The sequence below is a fragment of the Syngnathus scovelli genome, chromosome 5, assembly GCF_024217435.2.
Source record: "Syngnathus scovelli strain Florida chromosome 5, RoL_Ssco_1.2, whole genome shotgun sequence".
NCBI classification, from domain to species: Eukaryota; Metazoa; Chordata; class Actinopteri; order Syngnathiformes; family Syngnathidae; genus Syngnathus; species Syngnathus scovelli.
The window spans coordinates 21,230,505-21,239,766 of NC_090851.1; the positions used below are offsets into that span (position 1 = coordinate 21,230,505).

Here is a 9,262-nt window from a genome sequence, read left to right on the forward strand (position 1 = left end):
TTCCACAACTTCCCACTTACAAAAAAATTCCAAATTTTCAAATTTGAAATTCAACCAAATTCTTCGTAATTTCGTTTTTCTACTCTAATTTCTACATTTTTCAACCGATTCAACCCATTCCAACTTTCAACTGTTCATCTTTTGCCTGCCTATTCCACAACTTCTCACCTATCAAAAATTCCAAAATTTCAAATTTGAAATTCAACCAAATTCTCCAAAATTTCGTTTTTCTACTCTAACTTCTACGTTTTTCAACCGATTCAACCCATTCCAACTTTCAACTGTTCATCTTTTGCCTACCTATTCCACACCTTCCCACTTACCAAAATTTCCAAATTTTCAATTTTGAAATTCAATCAAATTCTACAAAATTTGGTTTTTCTACTCTAATTTCTACATTTTTCAACCGATTCAACCCATTCCAACTCTATTCACTTTGGTCACCTCATCCTTACCATATTCACCCCTTCACCCCCACTTCCACTATGCTTTCACAATTCAACCCTTGACCCCCACTTCCAGTGTGGCGGCCATCTTGGATTGACCCTGAAGTGCTCCCAATGAACCTAGAATGAACCGGAAGTGCCCCAAATCAATCCAGAAGTGACCTTAGGTAAACAGGAAGTGACCTCAGGTAAACCGGAAGTGACCCCAAATCAAACCGGAAGTGACCTTTTTAAACCGGAAGTGACCTTTTTAAACCGGAAGTGACCCCAAATAAACCGGAAGTGACCTCAGCTAGACCGGAAGTGCCTCTATTCAAACCGGAAGTGACCCAAATAGACCGGAAGTGACCCAAATCAACCCGGAAGTGAACTTATTTCAACATTAACTGCCCTAAATAGCTACATTAGGCGCTAACATTTGCTTTTTTTGTCCGGTTGAACCCGTTTCAACATTTTAACCCCAAAAGTGAACCTCCTGAAGCTGTTTTTTTACGTTTTGTTCCAAATTTCAAAATATTTTGGCGCAATTGCTTTTTCTTTTAATTCCCATTCATTCTCTATGGGGATTCAACATTTGCTCTCACTTCTACATTTTTTAACCGATTCAACCCGTTCCAACATTCAACTGTTCATCCTTTGCCTGCCTATTCCACAACTTTCCACTTACCAAAATTCTCTACAATTTCGTTTTTCTACTCTTTTTTCCACATTTTTCAACCGATTCAACCCATTCCAACTTTATTCACTTTGTTTACCTTATGCTTACTATATTCACCTCCTTCACCCACACTTCCAGTGTGGCAGCCATCTTGGATTGACCCTGAAGTGCCCCCAATGAACCCAGAATGTACCGGAAGTGCCCCATATCAAACCGCAAGTGACCTTAGGTAAACAGGAAGTGACCTTAGGTAAACCGGAAGTGACCCCAAATCAAACCGGAAGTGACCTTTTTAAACCGGAAGTGACCTTTTCAAACCGGAAGTGACCCCAAATAAACCGGAAGTGGCTTCAGCTGGACCGGAAGTGCCTCTTATCAAACCGGAAGTGACCCAAATCAAACTGGAAGTGACCTTATTTCAACATTAAGTGCCCTAAATAGCTACATTTTAGCTAACTTTTGCAATTATTGTCCGATTAAACCCGTTTCAACATTTTAACCCCAAAAGGGAACCTCCTGAAGCCGTTTTTTGTCCTTTTGTTCCAAATTTCAAAATATTTTGTCGCAATTGCTTTTTATTTTAATTCCCATTCATTCTCTATGGGGATTCAAGATTTGCTCTAACTTCTACATTTTTTAACCGTTTCAACCCGTTCCAACTTTCAACTGTTCATCTTTTGCCTACCTATTCCACAACCTCCCACTTACCAAAAATTCCAAACTTCAAATTTGAAATTCAACCAAATTCTCCAAAATTTAGTATTACACTTCTATTTTCCACATTTCTCAAGAAATTCAACTCATTTTAACATCTTTCGGCATCATTCCCCAAGAAGTTTTTCTTACTTGTCTTTGTTGTTTGGGGTGACATAATCATATGATAAAACAGGAGGGAGATGTTAGGGTTTTCCAGGTTATCTTTATCGTAGGATTATGTTGGAATGTAGACTATAATGATTAACCAATCTTGTCTTGCTCTCACAACGCAGTAAAATGAAGTGGTTGCTTCCTCTGCTTGATTGACCAGCTGCAGAGGAAGCAATCAAAGTTGTTCTGTTTCCCTCAACATCGTAAAACACCCCCTGCTCTGATTTGACCAGAGGCCGGGGGTTCACCAAACCTGTCCACTCTCACCCCCACTCTGTTTCTCCTAATAAATATGCCCTTACAGGAGGGAGAGTTTCAGACCTCCTTTCGATCATCGCTGCACACGCAGCGACGAATGGACTCTCCACCTGCAGGTGCTAAAAAGGACTTGCTTGTCTCCCGTGTGGTTCTTGCAAAATAAGTTTGAGCAAATCTCTAACACCATGTGTGACTCAGAACCGACCTCGTGCCATTCTACTCATCCGTATTTTTGTTAATTCAGCTAGTTTACTAATTTGCCCTTTCAAGTCTCATGTAAAGGTTTGGCACCATTTTTTGGTAGAATTTGGAATTTCAGAAAAGCCAGTTTAGTCCTGGGAACAATCCAATACTCATATTTTGCACCGTCTGTTACCCCTTTCCACCATGTTACTTGACCTACCTGGCCTGCCTGCCTGCCTACTTGCCTACCTACCTACCTACCTACTCACCCACCCACACAACGGTTGCGGCAGCTGCAAGTTGCAGGAGTTGAGGCAATGAGGCCGAGGATAGGTCGTCGGTGTCAACAATGTGGCAGGAGTAAGAAGCACACACTATTAACTTTGAAAACGCGTCTTCAATCAAAGAATCCCAATAAGTGAATAACAACGCAAAGACAATATTGCGCCAGAAAAATATACCTATGAAAATGGCCCTAACTGCATGGCTGCTGGGTGAAAGGCATGTTTCTAATTTCCATCACAACGCATTATGTTTACATACCCAGCCATCACCATGTCTCAAAATTTAATAAGCTGTTGACCAAAATCAAGACATCTCAAAACATTTTGGGACATCAAGGCTTCTTGAGACAAACGTTTGAAGATGTAATCCAAAACTGACAACATTGAATATTGACAAAACTTAATATTGGTCCATTGCCTCATCAAGACCTCAATGTGGGATCTTCACAGGAACAATAAGTTGGGTAATGGTGAGGGGGAATAAGCTGGAAAGATGTACGTACGTTATATTCTTGCGACTAGAGAGCAAAAATTGTGCTTTGCTTAGACGAGTAGGCCATGTTTTGAATGTATGTTTTTAAGATAAATTAGTATTTATAGACTAAAGTTTAAAAAACACTGTATATGCCCAACAAAAAAATAAACTGAATTACTTTACATATTGGGTTAACTTCCCCTTTAAGGTTGTGAATTGAGATATGAAAAAGTAGAAAATAGGGTGTGTTTGCAATAATAGCAGTATGGCATTCAGTCAGTGAGTTCATCAATTTTATGGAACAAAAAGGGGTGAATCAGCTGTCTCCTTTTAAGAATGAGGCCAGCACCTGTTGTACATACTTTCCTCTTTGAAAGTCTGAGGAAAATAGAATGTTCAACATATTGTTCAGAAGAACAACATAGTTGATAAAAAAAAAAAAGCTGATTGGACAGGGGAAATCTAAACTCAGGGTCTGAAGGCGGAAGAATCCACTCTTTTTAAATGACCAATTGACCAATAAAGTCTTATCCCTTTGTGGAGTTCTGAGGTACTCGTTGGGTGGATGCAGGAATCAACACACACACTCGTCTATCGTGTCAGCGACACAACAAAGCATTTATTCCTACCAAAATTGTCTCTAAGCATAGCTCCGGGTCACATCCATCCTAACTGCGAAGGTACCGATGCAGAGTAACAAAGAACCCATTTCCTTGGTCAGCCTGATCCTGCTGCGGTATAATTCAGGAGTGGTTTTGTCCTCCCTTCACGAGGCTGAAGTTTTACAGATGAGATAATTGGTGCATGATTTAATGTCCTTCCGCTGGATTGCCAAGAAGAAGTTGTCTTAAGTGGTGCATAGTTTGATGTTCTTTAGCTGGACTGCTAACAAAGAAATTCTATTGTCTTCCCCGTAAGATTGATGTCTCGGCCCCCCTTCTCCTCTGCTGTAGGTGTTTCCCGCCGTAGCAACACCTGAGGTCACGCTCATCTCTCCAGACCTTCTCAGTGAATGGAAAATGAAAAGCAAACTTATGTACTTGACAAAGTAACTGGTGTCTTCTAAATGGCAACAAAGTAGTGAGCATACATGTCAAGTCTTTAAATGTAAATTCCTAGAAGTCCCAAAAATTATAGGCTGTTCATTAACAGTGCAAAACCAAAAACAACCGTTAAAATGGTTCAAAGAATAACCACAATGGCAAAGGATCACCCATTGTTCAGGTTCAGAATGATCAGTCTGATGTTACCTTGACAGTTAGAATTTGAGTTGGAGCCTGTTGTCCTGGCTGCTACGTTGAGATAGCACCGCTATGCGTCTGATGCGTGCACCTCGACCGCAAACTGCATTTTGGGATCTCTCTTTCAGCTTCTGGAACGCATGGGCTGCCTCATCGGTCCACTGGTATGGAGAGGCGGGGCGAGTAAGGCCAGTGGGTGGAGCAGCCGCCATGCTGTAGCCACAGATGAACCAGTGATAAAAAATAGTGAACCCCAGAAACCGATGCAGCTGCTTACGAGTTTCAGGGACCAGCCATGCTGTGACTGCCTTCACCTTTGCGGTGTTCATCTCGACGGATCCCTCGTGTACCATGTACCTGAGGAATTTCACAGACGGGGCGTGGAATTCGCATTTCTCTGCCTTGACATACAAAGAGTTCCCCAGCAGGCGGCGCAACACTGCCCTAACGTGTTTGATGTGTTCCGGAAACGTACGGAAGATAATGACGATATCATCCAGACAAACGAACATGAATTTATTCAGCATGTCTCGGAGCATGTCGTTTACTAACGCCTGGAAGACCACAGAGGCGTTGGTGAGACCGAACGGCCCCACCAAATACTCATAGTGACCAATGAGAGTGTTGAAGGCAGTCTTTCATTTGTCCCCCTCCCGGATGTGCACCAGGTGATAGGCGTACTGGAGGTCCAGCTTTGTGAAGATGGTGGCTCCTTGGAGGCTCTCGAATGCCGAGGAAAGGAGGGGCAAGGGGTAGCAGTTTTTGACTGTTATTGTGTTTACTCCTTGGTAATCGATGCATGGCATACTCTGCATATGCTGTCCTTCTTCTCCACAAAGAAGTAGCTGGCGGGCGAAGAGGAAGGCCGGATGATATCGGCAGCAAGCGAGTCCCGAATGTACTCCATGGCCTTGCGCTCTGAAGAGGACAGGGAGTAAATTCGACCCTTGGGTGGAGATGTACAGGGTAGAAGGTCAATCGCGTAATCATACGGAGAAAGGGCGGTGGCCTTGGCCTTACTGAAGACTTCCTTAAGATCATGGTATTGTGTGGGAACGTTGGAAATGTACAGGGGTGGACTGAGAGCGGGTGGACTGAGAGCGGGTCTCCCGAGCGGGCTTACCTCCAGCGTGGCAGCACTTGCTTCATTGCCTCACGGTCTCCGTCTCCCAGTCCAGGATTGGATTGTGCCACCGCAGTCAGGGGTACCCCACAATGTCTTGTCCGATAGTGAGGGAAGATAACATTGGATGGTTACCTGAGAGGAGTAGGGTGACTGGCTCCGTGACGGGTGTCACCTCGCCGCGGAGAGGCTGGCCCATCCCAGCTCCATGTGTTCCGGCCCTCCGGGAAGTGGCAAATGGGGACCGTACAGATGTTGGCCGGCAGACTGTTGACCGCATTTTTGGCCACAATACCTCCTGGTCACTCACTGGTTGCATGTTGATGGTCTGTCCGTGCTGTGATGGATCAGAATGCAGAGAGACACAGACCTTATTAATAAAGGGGAAGGTGGAGCACTGGAGCGGTGGTCGAGCTGGAGTGCTGGCGTTCCTGGGACGTGGTGGTCGGTAATGGGCAAGTGATCAGGACAAGCATGGTTAGATGGGTCAGGACACGGGCCGGGTCAGTAACGGGAGTCAGGCAGAACGAGCACAGTGAGCGAACAAGTGGCATCACGGACAGACTGACAAGTGACTTGTTCGCAGGGTTTAAATAAGAAGACTGATGACCAGGTGACAGGTGTGGATGATTTAATTGATTGGGAGGGCGTGGCTGTGAATGACAGCTGCCGCAGGCGCGTGACACATGAGGGCCACAGGCAATTCTCCCTGGGGTCTGTCATGTAACATGGGGGGAAAAGATGGTGCAAATGGTAAAATATGGATTGTTCACAGGAATAAATTGGCAGAGCTGAAATTCCAAATTTGTCCAAAAGATGGCGCCAGACCAAAACATGAGACAAAAAAAGGGGCCAAAATAAGCTAAGCAAGTTAAAAGAGAAATAAAACAGGAACACGGTGTCAGAGTGTGAGTCACGCATGGACGCACAAATGTAATTTTTACTTTTTGATTTCTTTGCTTGGCTGAAAATGTATTCTGTAACAGCTTAAAGCAATATTGTTAGTCAATTCGACCAAGGGACCCGTCACTATGAGAATAGTGGCGTGACATAAATTGTTTGGAGAAGCACAAATGTGATTTTTACTTTTTGATTTCTTTGCTTGGCTAAAAATGTATTCTGTAACCGCTTAAAGCAATATTGTTAGTCAATTCAATCAAGGGACCCGCCACTATGAGAATAGTGGCGTGACATAAATTGTTTGGAGAAGCACAAATGTGATTTTTACTTTTTGATTTCTTTGCTTGGCTAAAAATGTGTTCTGTAACCGCTTAAAGCAATATTGTTAGTCAATTCAATCAAGAGACCCGTCACTATGAGAATAGTGGCGTGACATAAATTGTTTGGAGAAGCACAAATGTGATTTTTACTTTTTGATTTCTTTCCTTGGCTAAAAATGTATTCTGGAACCGCTTAAAGCAATATTGTTAGTCAATTTGATCAAGGGACCCGTCACTATGAGAATAGTGGCGTGACATAAATTATTTAAAGAAATAGATCAAAGGTTTGGATTTTTATTTCAGAGTTAATTGAAGCGTAACTTTAAAAAGTTATTCTCATGAAACATGAAGTGAAGAAAAGGGGAAGTGAAAGGTTTTACCAGGGGCTAGCTGTGCATTTGGTGGAAAGTAATGCGTGGTCAGGGCGGAAACAGCTGCTGAAGGCAACAGGTGTCCAAGCGTGGGAAAATTGGGCACTCATACCCTATAGGAGGCGTGGGAAAACTGACCAGTTTTACCCTATAGGAGGCGTGGGAAAACTGACCAGTTTTATTCTATAGGAGGCGTGGGAAAACTGGGCAGTCTTACCCTATAGGGAAGGTATAGAAGAAAGAAAGGGGGGGGACAGAGAAGTCTATAAAAAGTCCTGCAGGGGCAGCTACGGGGCTTTTTCCCCAAAGAGCGCTCATACGCGAAGAAGCCCGAAGGAGTTTCAAGATTTTTTCCAGAGTCCCGGGATCTTTGTGTGAGACGCAGGATCGCTGGTCTGAAATTAACTTGGATTTACGTACTCCCAAAAATTGGACTGGAGAACTTTACAGGAGAAACTAGGTGAGAGAAAACGACTTTTATGTATTTTAGCGAGAGTGGGGAATAGTCATCGGGCCGCCGGCTCCCTCGAGGCCAGCCTGTTTCTCTAATTTGGATTTTAGAAGTAAGATCGAATTGATCACTCGACTTTGCTTCCACCAAAAATAGCACGCAGCTGGTATCTACCTTTTCCCTCTTTCATGAACTGTGTTTTGCAATCGAATTGTTCTGGGATTGAATGATTTTATTAACACGGGTATCAGTGAGTGAAATTGTTCGGTTTCTGGAGTAATTGAGATTTGTAATTCTATTTCATGTTTCTTCAATAAATGTGTTTTGTATATTATTTACTTCGTTGTGCGCTGATTTGTACTGAATGTGCAATCGATGGTTTGGGGTTGATTTGATGATTTGATTAATGTGCAGGGGGTTATTATGGTATAACATAGGACCGTAATAAATAAAATTAACATCAGACGATTTTAGAGAATTGAATAACTTTCGTAGTTATTTGAGACACGAGTGAATTTCAATCCGTTTGAAAGTTTGCTTCGTCTGAATAAATTAACGGAAGTGTTTAAATCGGATTATTGGTTTGGTGTATAACTGAAAGTAATTTAATTATTTGAAGGGCGCAGGCCCATTTCCCCTTTTGACGGGCCGCGTAAAAAGTAACTCCGAACATGTTAGAGAATTAAATAACTTTCGTAGATATTTAAGGGAAGAGTGAATTTCGTTAAAAGTGAATTCGTTTGAAAATTTACTTCCTCTAAATAAAATAACGACGATGGTTAAAATAGATTATTAGAGTTGGTGAAGGATAAAAGTATTTCGATTGTCCGTCGGGCGCGGCCCAGTTCCTAAATTTGTCGGGCCGCGTCAAAAGTTAAACAGGACACGATCGAAAAATAGACTTGCCTTCCAAATTAACTACTGGGCAAATCTAAATAGAGTAAGACATTTTTATTCGTTTTAAGAAAGTTGTTACTCTTTTTAAAGCAATCAAGTGGGGTGAAGCACTCCGACAGTTAAGTGCTAGATCTACATATAAGAAGTTAGAATTAGTAATATAAAGTACATTAATTTTCTTCTTAAATGCTATTATTGTCACACTTTTATTAATTCGATTCTCTTTCGAATAAACAAGTTGGTCGGCTCGCTGCATGAGCGACCAAGTGGAACGGACCCATATCAACATTTACTTCGGCAAAACTAGTGCTTGGGTGCGCTATACAAACGAATCCCTGAGGTCTTAACTAAGACATCTAAAAATATCCGTAACATAATAAGAACTTCAAACGATAGCGGGGAGCCATCAATACGATGCGGTCACTTCGAAGTCTTGCCTCAAATTGAGTTACTCGGCTCGCGCTTCGGGTGACTTGAGAGGGATTGGCGTCGTACAGAAATTAGATTGATTCCGGTGGAGTTAATTTAACTCGGGTGGTTAGATTACGGACGAATCTCCAAACCCGGCTAAGACAAACCCGTTACCGGGAAGCCAGGGGCACCTTATTGAAAGAGGTGCGTTTGACAGGTCATAAATCTTCCAAATGTAAATTAATGTTTACATTGCCACACTTAACAAATAACAATCAGAGTGTGACCATAACGAAGATGAGGAATCTTTAACGGGAGTCTAGTCAACCCCTGACTTCAACAAGGCCATCAATTTATGCTACACTGTAGCTCACACT

The 9,262-nt window shown here is 42.6% G+C and overlaps 1 long non-coding RNA gene across 1 annotated transcript; it reads right to left on the minus strand.

Moving 5' to 3' along the window:
• Positions 1 to 3,801: 3,801 nt before the first annotated feature.
• Positions 3,802 to 6,100, minus strand: LOC125969652 (uncharacterized). Its single transcript, XR_007481665.1, has 3 exons — positions 5,711 to 6,100; positions 5,536 to 5,631; positions 3,802 to 5,330 (listed from the first exon to the last, which is right to left on the minus strand). It is a non-coding gene; the product is annotated as an uncharacterized lncRNA (long non-coding RNA).
• Between the last annotated feature and the right edge of the window lie 3,162 nt (positions 6,101 to 9,262).